Source organism: Pararge aegeria, chromosome 5, assembly GCF_905163445.1.
Source record: "Pararge aegeria chromosome 5, ilParAegt1.1, whole genome shotgun sequence".
NCBI classification, from domain to species: Eukaryota; Metazoa; Arthropoda; class Insecta; order Lepidoptera; family Nymphalidae; genus Pararge; species Pararge aegeria.
The window spans coordinates 12,583,038-12,598,932 of record NC_053184.1 but is presented as its reverse complement, the minus strand read 5'-3'; positions in this window follow the sequence as shown (position 1 = coordinate 12,598,932).

Here is a 15,895-nt window from a genome sequence, read left to right as displayed (position 1 = left end):
GTAAAATTTAGGTGCCTGTTACGCACGTGGTTTTTTGTTAAGTATTAGAAGAAAGAAGTATTTTCTTTCTTCTAACCTTATATGATCAAGTATTATTAGAATTAATAAGTGTTATTCAAATCCATCCCCAGATTCTACAACACACGCCATCTCGCGATTTTCACTATGTCAGTGCTGCCATCTATAGTAAAATACCAAGACATACCGATCTCGATAACAGATGTTATACCTACTCGTAAATCGCGTAATGTTTAACGCTTTAATCAAGCCCGAGCAATTAGGAAAGACAAATAGTTAGCTCATCTGCATCTATACGAGTTGGAGCCACCGCTAACAACGCATCGATATTTCACCTTTACGTCTCTGCGAGGTGTACGCCGTAATAAAGCCTTTGAATACTTTGACTGAAATACGACTCGCTTGCTTGCCACTAAATGTAGGTACGCTATCATCTGCTGTAACAGTTGGTGCAAATTGTACCTACTAATCTATGTTTATTTAATATACATAAAAATATTCTGAATACCACCCCACCACCACACCTCCATGGCACAGTGGTTTATAAGATGGTGGTCTTGGGTTCAAGCCTCGGCAGGGGATTAAGTAATTTATTATATCTGAATTTTCTCTGGTCTGCTCTGGTCTGGCTTTGGCCGTGGCTAGTTATCATCCTGCCGACAAAGACGTTCCCGCCAAGCGATTAAGCGTTCTGGTATAGTGTCGCGAAGAATCCGTAGGGGTACGGATTTAATATAACTACCATTCCTCTTACAGCCCACTACCATCCTTAGACGCATCATCAGGTGAGATTGCAGTCAAGGTCTATGTCTGCGGCTGCGCCCGCGCACCTAAACCGTAGTATTAGTCACTTAATTCCACTTAGCAGTTGACAATAATTATTTAACCTCTAATGTTCTAAACGTTTCCATGAAATGGGGAAAATGGGAACATTTTGTGAGCTACTCGTAGCAACATGCTAATACTGTATACACCTATAATTGATTATTTTAATGGCACTAGACAGAATTTGTAATTCTAACACATATTTTTTTTTATGAATGTTCAATTAATTGCTGGTGTGTCTTATGAATAGATAAATAAACATTCTGCGGGTATGAAGGACACAATGCATTGCATGCAACAATGGTTGAATGAGGGTTCTGCATATTCTTAATTCTCTGTGAGCCGTACGTACCGTGCAAGTATTTTTTATGAAATTTCTCCGATTCCAGATTCAAAGCAGTCTTTGTCGGTTTCCAGGATGCATTCTGTCTTTGTATTACGTTAAGATTGGTTTAGCGGTTAAGCCAAACATAGATAACATGTATTCAAAAACATATACTATTATGAATCCCTTAGGAACTCTTAATTTGCCTGGGATAAAAAGTAACGTAGGCAAGTCTCCGGGAAATCTACCTTCGCTATAATACACAAACACAAAACTAATCGGAAATTGGAAACTGCCGATCGACAACTACAACTTTGGGTTCCACAACTTTTTCCTAAAAGAAATTTAGATAAACTATAAAAAGATTTTATTAAAGTGAGTAGCACCAACAACCTCCTCAGTTAACTGGCATGCAGGCTGGACAGCTCTCTCTGGGGGTGCTGGGATGGTGTGCACAAGCGCTATGGGGGGGGCTAGACTATAAGGATTTTTTTTATAGAATAAGGTTATTTTTAGTTGTTAAGTACTAACATAGGTTTAACTACATTGTACTACTAACAGGATATAGACAAATGTCTGAAATAAAGATTTATTATTATAGAAATACGTGGTGACAACCACAGGCAGATATCACATAGAAACAGATATGACGCAACTATAAGAAACTTAAATAAACTATTTGACTACAAATCCCATAAACTAGTTCTGTTGGTTAATGAGTTTTGGGGAGTAGTGCTCAATCGTGCTAATGGCAAGAGTCGCAAGTGCATTGTCTGAGAGCTCACAAACTAAATAATATGTAATAGGGTAAAACACCTAATTATCGGTAATTTAATGCCACTTTTTACAATGAACATTATATCTGTTCTGCGGAGTTAACTAGTGACAATAATTGCTTTTGCAGGATTAAATGCCACCAGTCGAATTACCAATAAGTGCCGAGTGTTACGAATCCTGTAAAAAATATTATTTACGCATCAATAGTATTTAGAAAAAATAATAAGCAAGGTTTTTTTTTATTCCTCGAGAACTTATTCCTTTACAAATATATTGATGTACCTGCTGAAATACTTTATATGAAGTAAATATCCCAAATGGGTTACTACTATTAAAAATACGAATAATATATGCTCAGGTGCTCGGAATATTATATTTTTGAACCCTTCCTGGCACATCGGTGAACGTTTTCGTCCCGGTTTCGATTCCTGGCAGTTGCAATTTGGGAATTGATAATTTCTGAATTTTCTCAGGTCTGATCTGTTGGGAGGCTTCGGCATAGCTACAACTCTACTTACAAAGGCATGCCGCAAAGTTATTTAGCATTTCCGTACGATGTCTCATAGAAACCGATAAGGGGTATGGGTTAAATATAAATGCCATTCTCCCTAACAGGTTGGCCCGCTACCATCTTAGACTACATCATCACTTACCACCAAGTGAGATTGCAGTCAATGGCAGTTTTGTAGTGGAATGAAAAAATGATAAAAATGACGGTCTCATCACTTGATGCGATACTAAGAAACACTTAATGTAAAACTTATTGACTGTTTGAGGTCATGACTTTATTTGTAATAAACTATCGAGGTGTAACACACTAATTAGTGGGGTGGCGGTAAAAGGCCTGCTTACCCTAGTTATTGGATACACTCAGCGGTTGACTATAAGTTTATATCTCGTTTGCCGTATAAACCCTTGTCAACTGTATATTTAAAGAGAAAATGCTTCTAGCTTAAATTTATTTTCTGTTACCGACTATAATTAATTGCTTTGTATAGCCACTTGTTATAGTTTAAGGGGTATTAATTTAATGTTTCTAGTATTAAACATACCTGTTACACTTAATTATAGGCATTTTGCGATAAATGTATGAGTAAATAGAAAAGATCATAACATTCTTATGTTATGATGATACACGTAAGAATGTTATGTGTGTCATCATAACACACATAACATTCTTATGTATGTTATGATGACACAAATCACGAAAAATAAAGAAGCAAATTACGGTACTTTATTCTTACACACACTTGAAAAGTAAGCGGTATATATAGACCTGTCAAATTAGTGTAGTTTAGAGATTTACGTTCAACAAAATTAGCCCGCATGTGTACTTACAGAGAAATACACAACATGTGAATACAAACCGAAATAATACTACAGAAGCATTAGAGGCACATTATGTACTACCTCTGAGACTTATCTGTGAAATGGAAACACTAATAGTTTTTACTGAAAGGAATCAGATACCGACACATCATGCAAAAGTAAAATCAAGTGACTCCTGTCACTTTACTAGGTTCGCGCCACGTAGCGTTGGTAGTATGCACGTGTCGGTCTTTTATCTTCAATAGGGTTGTCATAAATAAACACTATGAAATAAATAAATATGCCTCTATTGATTTAATATTTTACAGGGTAACTCCTTATGAAATATACCCTTCAGCAGTTATTCGTAATTCCATTACACGTTGTATATATAGTTGAGTATGTTATAATAATAAATAAGTATACATTTCTCAGGCTTTGATTAAGATAACTATTAATTACTACAGGGTTTCCTTTCTCTAAGTTAATTTAATGAGAAGTAAAATACTCTTAATACGCCTGTACTGTAGGATTGAGTTTAAATAATCTAAATATTACCTATTTCCATATTTTAATCAATGCTTAATATTCAGCTTAAAGGCGCCTAAGCTTAACAACTCTCAATTTGAAAAGACTTTCCTGAAAGTGCGAGTGCAGTAAAACAACTTTTGAGCCTTATTTTCTCGTTCCGAAATTGCAGTGGTTTAAGCGAGATTTCATTTGTATGGAAGCCGGTATAATCTGGAATAATACCGCAGTAGCGGCGCAGGCCTTCAAAGACGCCACTCGTCGGCTCTGCAGTTCCCGCCTGTAATGAGTTTTTTTTAAATGCGCAACACATTCACACACCATGTCGAGTTGTGCTGAATTTAACTTGCAATTGAAAAGACCAAGCTATACGGCAAAAAAGAATTCAATGATTTTCTATTGACACTTAATTTTAAAAATAATAAGCGTTAAAGCGAAAAATGTAATCTGCTTTTATCTTTGAGAAATTTACTGTAGCTAGAGACTTCCAAGCCAGTGTAGGGGATGAAATCCAGTTGAAGCCGTCTTGATTACAGCGACCCGTGCGCTGCTCGACGGTTCAGAATTGGACGGATTATGAGGAATTTAAAGTGCGATGACGATTTGAATATGAACACCAGGAGCGTTTTTAAATTAAATGGAATTGCTCCCATATAAGAAGCATTCTTTACTAAATTATACCGTCTTTTATTCTGGAATACTCTTTTGTGAAAAGATCTAATTTATTCGAAGAATTTCGGTGAGATGAACATTATTATGCATACATCCATAAGTTTTATTTCTTTGCACAAAATATGTTGTAGGGTTAATGAGTACGTTTTCGTAATGAGGTGCTTTTGTAAAAAAAATCTTTTGTTTCGTTGAAAACAGCGCGATAATATTTTGCTATACCTAAGCGTAACGATGTCATATTATAACGAGGAAAAGGAGGCGAAGCTGTAGGCACTAGCTGTAAGGGTGGAATGCAGTGACTGCGAGCTAGCGAAAACGGAAGGAAAGCGTCGCTAATTACTCGCGCCGCCTGAAGCAAGGCCTGTTCGCATCCTCTTGCGAGGGAGGCCCGGCGACCCCTAAGCGTAATATATGCGCTGTGGTATGTACATTCTTTGTATGCTTTTTACCTACTCACTAGTGCTCACTTGCCTCGCCACACAGAGGTACCGTAGCTGCGTCTTTAACTTTTATTTGTTCGTATGTAACACGATAAAGTTCAATAAACAAAGCCAGACTCAGTAAAAGAATCAGGAAAACATTGTAAATTTTTCTTTTATTAATACATCATAGAAATCCAATCAATCTGAATATTGAAATAAATGGCAAACTTAATAAAGTATCTATTTCTTCTTTTTATTTAGATTATTTTGTTTGTCCTGCAAACTGTATTAAGAGTTTGGCAAAATAACTGGGCAATTTATTTGAAAATGCAATTTCTAAATAATAGCAATTTCTATGTTACCTAATGCTAAACACATCACTTAACATAAACATAGCAACCTACTGCGCGGAATAAATTCTAGTCGTAATTCAGTAATTGGAAGGTTTTACAGAGTAGGCTGCACAAAGAACCTACAAAAGGGCGAGGAGCGCGAAACGCCGCCGCGAGGCAAGCCATTCATAATATTGTAATAACGGCTTCCACCAGCAGTTATTCCGTGCTTAAACGTTTTACTGCGGTCATTATCTACCCGCTGAAAGGATATGCAGGCGATAAATTGCGGAGTGTTACCTACATACGTACTACACTTATCTCGAGATCTATGCCAGCGTCTTAAAACGGAAATAATTTATTAGTGTAATTGATATTTTGACACAGTTATTAATATTGTATTTATGGAAACTCATATTTATCGTAGTTTGAAAACCTCTTTTGTATATTATTATTGTTTACAGGATGTATAGTGCGTGCTGCCTATATGTTATGTTTTACAGTTATCTCAAGATCATAAAAATTATAACGGAAATAATGAATTAGTGTTATTGAAATTTTGACACATTTAATAGGTAGATAATTCATAATTTCATAATTTACCTTTGTTAGTTACACCATTCTTATACAAAGGATTTTCATGCTTACATGTCGGAGTGTTTTCCTTAAACGAACAACACTTATCCGATAATTTTTGGAATCGGATATCGTAATGAACCATTCCGTGATACGGAGCATTTAATTAATCTTATATATATATATATCTTGTGTGCGTGTGTATGTCACTGAACTCCTCCTAAACGGCTGGACCGATTTGAATGAATGTTTTGGTATGCGTTTGGGTGGCACCCTGAATGTTTTAGATTCACAAATCCTGACAGATGGCGCTGGTTTCCGCTAGTATTATATTAATACGGATAAAGCGGCTTACTAATAACATTATTTCAGTTTGAAATCTTGTTATACATCAACATCATTATCATAAGATTACCGGCCCACTACAGTCCTCTCGTAATGCGCATGGCTTAGGCTGTCCACCACGCTGGCCATGTGCGGATTGGTAGACTTCCTTTGAACGTTATGGAGAAATCTCAGCCAAAGTCCGCACGATGTTTCTTTCTTATTATATAGCCTTTGTTACTTACCGAGAATGTATCTCTATAATTCATCGTCATCATACCAAGCCATTACCTGACCACTACGGGTCACGGGTGTCCACAATGAGAAGGGGTTAAGGCCGTGGTCCACCACGCTGGCCCAGTATGGATTAGTGGACTTCACACACCTTTGAGAACACTATAGATAGCTCTAAAGTATGCAGGTTTCACGATGTTTTCCTTCACCGTTGAAGCAAGTGATATTTGAATTGCTTAAAACGCACATAACTTAGCAAAGTTATAGGTGCGTTTCGGGATTCGAAATCGCTCAACCGAAAATGAGCTCGAAGTCCTACCAACTGGGCTAACACCGCTTCTATAATTAGTACAATGGGAATTAATAAAATCGCTTTTGGTGATTCTGGAATTTATTCATAACCTACAATAATACAAACATACAAAATAAAAGTATTCAAACAAAAAACTTCTTTATATAATTAGCTACTAATTAAATTAAAGAAACATTTAGATTACACTATAAAATATCAAGTTAAAGGTATTCGTAGCACTTAACTGTTTTTAATTTGTGCATGACGTATTTACTCGATCTTTATCGGTTTATCTAACTGATATCTCAATACGAACATAAAGGGGGCGCGCCTTCCTTTAGCAATAAAGAGACCATTTAATCGAAGCTTATCTGCCCGGAAGCATTCATTAGATGATTGCACCATTACTACTGGACTCTTTTCTGCCAACTCCGGGCGGTTGGGGTAATGTTATTGAGTAGATATGAAAATCCTTTCAAGAATTGCCTAGAGATACCTACGTACTTTGTTAATTAATGTTTCTGGACGTATTATATTAATAACTTAATTCTTGTAATAAATATGTTAATGCATCTATACAAAAATAAAATTAATGTAGGTAAATGGAAGGTGAATACGTCAAATATTCAGGACGATTAGTACCTATATATTGTAAACATACAGGCAAAATAAAGTAAAAGACCCCTCAGTTAATTTATTTATTATTTATGTACCATAAATTGTGATTGTGAAGGAAAGCTTATCTCTATAAGAGATCTCTTCCAGCTACCGTAAGATGATTTAATTGTGGTATAGGTCGAATAAAGGTACAATATACTATTTAATAACTACCAAGAATATGCAATACATCTTAATATTAACAAAATTCTACATACTAATAAATAAATAAAAATAATATAATAAATATATATCTATAATAAGTAAACAGTGATAAACATACTATGACAACGATAAATAATGCTCCTTCACATTGTGTTTAAAAGGGTGCACCGATCGGCAGTGTCTAATATGTTCTGGTAGTGAGTTCCAAAGGCAAAAGATTTTTGGTATAAAATAGTATTATATAATTTTATGGTAAAACAAATTGTGTGTGTGCTTAACCCCACGTGGCACCACGCGTGTTGAGTCAAATGAAATTCTAATAACGTTACTGTGACCGGTAGGTTTGTAGAAACTGACTAAGGGCATGTGTTGAATATATCTGCCATATCCTAACTGATAAGCCCGTTACCATATTAGGCTGTGCAAGGCTTAACTTAACTAGTATTATAATTGCGAATGTGAGTTTGTTTGTCGTGCCAAAACTACTCAATCGATCGTCAATAAAAAGTTTATACATGAGTGCGTAAATGTTAGATATAAGAAACCATTTCATAGAGAAAAAAAGTTGTTGTGTTCAAAAATTCCAAAGGGATAAAAGTAAATTTTTAAAATAGGCCAACCTAAATTGCTTAAAAACAACAATAACACGAGCGAAGCTTGAGGCAAAACCTAGGAAAACTAATATTACTATATTGCCTTAAGTAGTAACTTTTCCCTGAATAAAAATCGCAAATAATTTTAGTTCTTAAGGGGCTGAGTGCTACTAAATAAAGTTCAATGAACTAAAACTATTTATAAATAATATACGTAGTTCTCAACAGCAAAAAGAGATTTGTTTTCTTTGACAATATTTCAGTAAAATTTTCACATTAGAAATAAAAATTAACGGGATCTAACCAAAATTTAAAGTAAGTACGTTTTTCTTCGTTTTTTATTTGAATTTTGGGATCAAATTAAAAATATTATACATTATGTAGACAGGACTGAGTAATTTGGTTGTTATAAATTTATTTAATAACTAAGTTCTACTAATATTTTCTCATATAAAATTTGATTATTTTTGAGAACTTAACGACCCTCTAGAATGCAGTAATAATTGCAAAAAAAAGTACAAATTGCAACGTTGCGTACTGAAATCGAATCCGGTTATGACATCTTACGTAAGTGCTATTTTACCAAAAATAATGAACTGAATGTAAAATATAAGCGTAAATCTAATTACGTGTGTAAGAACTCCAGGAAAGCTGGCATAAATGAGAAAGAAAGAATACAAGCATTTAACACCCATTTGGTGTAGTCCTAAATCAACACGCGGGAGTAGCCTCCGTAAATGCTACCGTAAATAATCTCACGTGAATAAACACTGAAAACACTCGAATATTGTAATCATGATATTTCCGCTTCGGTGGTAGTCATTACTTGTTAAAGTCCAAAATTATACAAAATAAGTAAAGAATAGAAGTTAATGATACGAGTATGCTAAATGCTATTTACATTATAGGTATTTACGCACGTAAAGTTACGCCCAACAATTTAATTTTTCTTTTTGGCCATCTTAAAATATTTGAAATTTGTCATTGTGTTAGGTTTTCTACTTCATTATCGAGCCCTTTCATTTGATACCCATAACATTAGGTTGTGTTGTGTTATAAAAAATATTTCATTCACAATTTTGTTGGCGGCCATATTTCGATTGATATCGATCGATATGATTATCGATCGATATGAATTTCGATTTTGTTCTTTTATTCATTTTATAGGTATTCTATTCTAGCCATTTCATTTGAGGTCGTTATGAAATTATTTTTTCGAAGGTTTTTTCATAAAAATTTCATATTTAAATTTTTTAGTTCTAAAAAAACTTTGACCGTTTGGCATAATTTTCCTGAATTAGGAAAAGGCCAGATGCTGAAGTCAGAAAGTTCCTCCGATGTGTCAAAATTAAACCCAGTTCTAACTTAAAAGAATTGATTCTCGAAGACTTGCCAGACAGAAATCAAATAAAAACAAATTGTAAAACGACATTCATTGATTTAATATGTGACTGTATTTGGAAGTTGACTTTTTTACTCACTCACTATATCTGGCAGTCTAGCCAAGAGGAGACTAGATTGTCAAAAGGAGAAGTAGTGAAGAATATAATAGAAAATCTAACTTAAAATAGAACGAATAATGGTTCCGTGGATAAATTCTACACATTTGGATACTAGATAATTTGAGTGTCTGCTTTGAATTTTGTTTTAATGAACGCACAAAATTCAAACGTTTTAAAATTTTAATCCCAAGACCTCAGATCGTAACAATACAAACAAACGTAAACTAAAATCATAACCCTTCCGGAGTCTGGTAATAAAAATTGATATATTGATAACAGCAACATAAGGTGAACTCAAAAATTGGTGCATAGCGGAGTCACGGCACCGCGGCCGGCAGGTGGCTTAAATTACCGCATTTGTTACACGTTTACACGAAACTGTATCAATATTTCATGCGGATTTACACCACCTATCGCGCCCGCTTGCATTTTGCTGTCCTAAAAATACGCAACTCGACAATTGCATTCGTATTCAAGTGTAACAAGCGCTTACTACTTTAACTACTTTGTGAATATATTCTGGTACCTACTATGCCGTTTTTTAAGGTAATTAGACTAATAAGCTTCATTGACTATTGGATTTCTGTCAAAAAATAAATTGGTAACAGGCTTTATCTGTCAAGAATTCTCAGCACAGATTTAGGGAATTGGTGTTACGATACTCCCCATGTATCAGAGAGCATGTCCAGGTCAGTGATAAAAATTATAATAGAAAGGGCCCGCTTACCAGCATTTGACCGGCTCAACTCTAATAACTCTAATAAAAGCTAAGCTTGCTGATGATGATAAGAATATCAAGCTTTTAACTTTCAAAAGAATCAACGTTACAGTACAGTTCGAAAGATTAAGTTATGTGGAGTTCTTACCCACTTACGCCACTTGAGGGTGGTCACCCTTATCATATATAAAGAGTTCCATCAGTATAAGCTAAGCTATGCTGCTGTCGCACTAATAAGAGAACCAGATTGGGTCGCTCAATATATCGAGGTCCTTTAGTCCTTACTTAGATTTGATCACAACATACAAAACAAATAGCTCACCGCATTTCTTTTGGATTAGGCGATGTAGGCTAGCGATTGACCACAGACTCACCCTTTGGGACGTGCTTGTCTAAAAGACAAAAACTCTCACTCAAACGTTGACTCTCGTTACAGGAGTATTGTTAAAATTAGGAACCACAGATCTCGGATGTTCTAAGGACATATTTCTGGTCATGTGCGTACAAGAAAACGCAAACCAAAACGCGTATTGCGGTGTCTTGAAGTCCAATGATGAAATGGTGAAGTGGAAGCAAGATCGACTAGTTCTCGAGCTTACTCGTCGAAATATATCCTGTAATGACGCTGCCAAAATGTCGTATTACTTGACGCAACACCAATTACATTCGACAGTTCTCGGGAATAAATTCCAAAAGCTTTTTCAGTTATTTTCCATTAAGTGGCGACCAAACTATTATTACCGCACTGAATCCCCACAATGACAACTCACTCAAACGCAAACGCGAACTACTCGTATTTCCATAAGAAAGGCATTGCGAAAGTTTTTCAATTTTAAAGTGACGCAGGTATGATGGGAAACTTTAGCTTGAGACGCACCATTTCTGCGGTTTTGTTCTCGTTCACTTCGTACCTATTATAACATCACGAAAGGATTTTAGTTCATTAATTTGGTGTTCCTTACAGAATCACTCCTGTTTAAGGATCCTTAGTATAATCCTTATTTCATATTCCATCGTCCTTCTGTTTCACAGCCATTCTATTAAAGCTACAAACGCTGTTTAAGGAAAGTGTTAGGTATTGCTATTCAAATATTTAGTTTTACAACCGAACGTTATACTGTGATTAAAACGTTGTTTTTTTTTTAATTTGTGTGGTTAGAAAATCGTTCTTATATCACTAGTTTGATGAAAACAAATAGTGTTCCATAGATAATTGTTAAGTAGGTTTTGTTGGTAGGATTTCACTTAAAGCACCCCCCAACTCCAACTACCAATTTGAAGCGTATACCGAATAATTAAGTCAGTGGTTCCTTAAAACTGTACAACACTTGAAGCCTTAAAGACAGTAAAAAGATATACCGTAAGCGACTTATCATTTTTAAATAAAAGCATATTATGCGAGATATTATTAATACAGAATCGCAGAACTAAGGTTGCCTTCGTCATGCAAACCTATAGGGTATCTACTTCTCAATAACCTAGAATCTTAGAATTTGGTACGAATGTAGGTCTTCTTGCATAAGTAATGAGAATAATCTGGAAATCGATTATTTAAATTCCCGTGATTATAACCAGAAATGGGGTCAAAAATTCATAGTAGGAGTACTATGTCAAGTGATTTGTAGATTCTAAAGTAGGTTTATATTAAGCCGTATCGTTTTTCATTTATGATTGAGGTAAATATTGTTAAAAATAAATTCCCCTATTATTCCCGAAAGTTTTTAAAGCGAAAATCTAAAAAAGACTACATAGAATAGAAGTTTCATTCAATAAATCTATATCCCTGACATTTTTTTTTTTCGACTAAGGGTAGGTGTATTCTGAATTTACATCTCCTATAAGAAAGGAGTGACTAAAAAGCTTAGGTTTATGTTGAGTATGGAAACCAATTTTACATAGTTATGCTGTGCCTTACTTGCATGTATAAGGACCATATTTTCATCTTAATTAAGTAATTCATATATTCTTCATGGGTAGGTACGGAACCTTTTTTGTGAATCTTATGCAGTATTATTATTCGTTTCTTCAGTAAAATTGTAACAGAATTGAATTGCAAGTGCTTACCCAATATCAATAAATAAAACTTCAGAGATGTTATCATAGCATTTTCTAAATACATATTTCAAAACAAGAGAAACATTTTCCTTCCAGCAGATTTTTCTTAAATTGATAGGTTTAGTGGCAAGTCTGGGGGCACGGCACATTATGCAGCATCACGCAGGGATCAGGGGGATTGTTTCCTAAAACAGGATCGGGTGGCAACAGTGCCTGAATTAAACGAGAATCACATCCGAGCACTTGCCTGTAATCACATCGAGTCGTATCAAAGAGCCCCTTTTATTTCCACTGAGAAAAGTAAATTCATGATATAAAATCTTCTCTGCAATTTAATCTTTGTTTTCAAGAATTTTATTCATAACGCATGTGTATGTATTTTAACCCCATATTTCATATTATACATTAGCCGTGCTTGTAACTTTAAATTTCTAGAAAAAAACACTATTAACTAAATTTTAATATTTAAACTAAATAGGCAAGCATATTGTTTCCGGTAAAACGTTTACAAATATAAATAAATGTAAAGTACAACGTTATCTTCTATAACCATGCTAATCTTAAACAATGACAAGCTAAAGAGCTGTATTTTTGTTTGTTTAACGTGCTCATGTCCGGAACTACCAATTGGATTTAAAAATCGTTTCTTGCCTAATTATTGAGGAAGGTTTTAAAACTTTTAAAGTTATCACCTTAGGCAGTTAAATGAGGGCAGTATTTAGCTTTATAAGAGGAAGTAATTTCGAAATCAAATCATTTGTCCAATATTGCTTCCGAATAGCTTACCCATTATCCTTCAGTAAACGCAATAGAGATTGATCTCTCCACAACGGCATGTCTATCTATATAAAGTGGCCACTTGTCCCTCGAGGCTCACACTTATCAGGTCAATAAAAACCTCAATGGAAACATTCCAATATGATTTCATTGCTGTTCATGTACTAGCGAGCTGCGGATACTGTTTTGTCAAATCTGTAACGAGGTTTGCTTTTCAAGAAGATGAGTCATCGTAAGAATTGTTAACACTTTTTGTTCTGGTAGAGCTCTTTGCAACAGATTTGGTCCGGGGAAGTACTATTTCCATGCTTATTGCTGTGCTCCGATCTCAAAGGTGTAATTTCTGGTATATCTACAAGCACATAAGCCTTAACATCTACGCTTCATTTTGATGGATACGGCACGGCACTTTGTAGGTACGGCACGTGTTCACTTTATGCATTGGCCTTCGATTTGTTTCTATTGTCGATTGCTCTAAAAAAACATTATTTTTGGACACTTTTTAGGCTTCCATTTCTAAAAGGTAAAATATCCATCATGGTACGTGACGCATCTTGGTATGTGTGTACTATATTTTTAGTAACCACTAATGTTAACAACTCTTGACAAGCAATGTCTATGGTTATAGACAATGCTTGTTCTACTTTATTGGAAATGAAAAAAGTGGAGTTACTAGGTCAAGAGGGATATCACATAAAATGAATTCATTTGCACATTCTAAAAGAGGTTCTTAATGCTTTTGAGGGCACGTGATGATTTTAAGAAATAAGCAACAGCAAACAAACGAACTAAAACGGTCGAATAATTAAGCAAATTTACGTTCCATTCCATGATACGGAAACCTTAGAGCGCGTGTCTGACTCGCACATACCGTCTTTTGTTTGATAATAAGCTTTTTTATGACTAGAATTTGGTTATAGTTATTCTCGCGAAAATTTTACAATTTTCCGATATAAAATGTAGCCTAATGTGTTAATTTCAAATATAAGTTATCTTAAGAAGGTTATATATATCTTATGTCATCCAGTATTAGTCCTTTATGACATAAGTTCGATTTAGCGCCTTTGCGCACACACAGCCAGCAGCATTTTATAACTTACGTAATAAATTTTTTGGGTAAAATTTAAAGCGTACCAACCTTTTTTATATCTCTCCAAGTAATACGTGCACTTCAAAAATTACTCCTTTAAAATGTATCTCCAATAAATCGCAGTGCTTTTAATATTTATAAAGAGAGCAAAAAACTTGTCAACGAATAATAAATTGATACCTATGCAAAATATTCCGCTGTAACGTACACGCCCGAAATAACCACATTATTCATTCATAGAGACGACGCAAGAGCTATCCTGTGTTGCGGTAATATTAGTTTGTTTGTGCTGTCTGTCTACTACTAAATTATATGAAACTAGTTACAATGCTGATTAAGGTTCGATTCAAAACGCTATTATATAAACCAGTCATACTTTTAATATTAATAAAATATAATAAGTAGTAAAAAAGCAGAAAACATGGATTAATTTTTGTCCTGTGGCAAAGTCAAGATTGCAAGGTTTTAGGAGGTACCCATAGGTGCAATCGCACGGTCACGGTTACCTATAAAAGCATATGTACCAAGGCTTTTTTTGAAATCCCGCTTGATTTTTTTTGCTTTTCTTCGTCAAAAAGTGTTATACGTCGCTTGCAAACAACAGACAGTTTTTTGTGTAGAAGTACTTACGGGATCCTTATTTCTGTCGCCAAGCAGCATAGCTGTGTACCGATCTGAAGGGCATGGTTGCCGGTGTAATAACAAGCTTAACGCCTACGGTTCAGACTGATGGACACAAAGCGGCACTTTGTAGGATTAAACACTTTGTGTTTCTTGCATTCTCTGGGAAGTGTTGCTCTGTTTATAAGATGTAATTCAAATCAACTTACTTTCAGGTGGGCCATCTGCTTAGTCCGTCAAATGAAACTGTGAAAATTATTAAAATGCAGACACTTTTTATTAATAACATTAATATGGATATGAATGGTCCAAAATGCTAATAATCCATATTTTATCAATACTGATTGAATTTTATCTATGCAACCTTATTCAAAGTAAGCAACACTACAACCACGTTAACGGAAAACTTTCTGTATAATATAAACGGTAAGAAAATATCAGTCGCCAGTAAGGCAAGATTATATTTATAACGCGAAACTTTTCTAAGTTAGTTAAAGGTTAGATCTAATTTAGGCGTCTGACAGCCGGGTCAACAATGACAGTGATATACCAACAGGGTCGGATCAGAATGGTTCGTTTTGGTATGGGGTATTTTAAGTTTGCTTCGTTAGTTTAGTTGATAGCATGATCGTCTAAAAATCACGAGATTCTGCGTTTCATTCCTATGTTGGGCCTAAACATGAGTTTTTCTTCCAATAAATGTTCTGTGCCAACTGGAGTTAGGTAGTTAATTAGCGCAGTCCACCCAGTGCCCCAGAAAGCACGTTAGTCCATATGTTATCCATAAACAATGTAGTAATAATTGTTAAGCGTTCTAGGCGTAAGCTCCCTTCTATGAAAGAATCGAATTTCTATGAAAGAAGAGCCCTGTGCGTTGGTTACAATGGGTATTAATTGGGCCGTTAATAGTTATTACTGTAGGACAACGATTTCGATAGAAATAGAACTTAAAACATCCATCACTACACATTGCTAGTGTAAAGGCAGCTAAAAAAATTATATTGGCACGGGACCCATTTTTTTTCCTAGGCTAACAAGTAACCTAAGTCCGTCACTATCTGAAGAAAGCTATGGTTGCGTCAAG